The sequence below is a fragment of the Myotis davidii genome, unplaced genomic scaffold (genome assembly GCF_000327345.1).
Source record: "Myotis davidii unplaced genomic scaffold, ASM32734v1 scaffold43, whole genome shotgun sequence".
Classification (NCBI taxonomy): domain Eukaryota; kingdom Metazoa; phylum Chordata; class Mammalia; order Chiroptera; family Vespertilionidae; genus Myotis; species Myotis davidii.
The window spans coordinates 933689-934171 of NW_006294590.1; the positions used below are offsets into that span (position 1 = coordinate 933689).

At 66.0% G+C, this 483-nt stretch overlaps 1 protein-coding gene across 1 annotated transcript in view; it reads right to left on the bottom strand.

Moving 5' to 3' along the window:
- The window catches only part of LOC102763411 (nuclear receptor corepressor 2), a 49912-nt gene that overhangs the window by 34654 nt on the left and 14775 nt on the right, over positions 1–483 (bottom strand). The window lies entirely within an intron of this gene.

A 483-nucleotide genomic window follows, 5' to 3' on the forward strand; every position in this document is an offset into this window, starting at 1 on the left:
GACTGAGTTCACGCCCCGCGATCCAGTCCCGGGGCCGGGACAGGGCCCCACCCACCGGCCCCTCAGCCCTTCCAGGTGACTGACACAGGTGGGAGCGGCAGACACGCCTCCTGCGCCCTGAACCCCGACCTGCTGGGCTGCTCTGTCGGCGGCGTGCCCACTCAGAGGGCACACACCACCATGCGTGTATAGCTGCGGGGCTCTGTGCGTGCAGGTTTGGCGGCTCTGCCCAGCCGCCCGCCCCGGGATCCTTGAGCCACTGGCTAATGCGGAGACTGCAAACTGGGACCAGCCGACACACTGCGGCTGCTATCGATTTTGTTCCCAGAATTAATTGCCGACGTTTAAACACGGGGAGGTTGCGGACACACAGGGAGAGACTAGAAGTCTGGCCGGGAGCTCACATTCGTGCAGGGGGACAATCAGCTTCCGGGGGACCAGAGAGGCAGGGGCCCCGGGAGACAGCGCCCGCTCTCCGCGTCG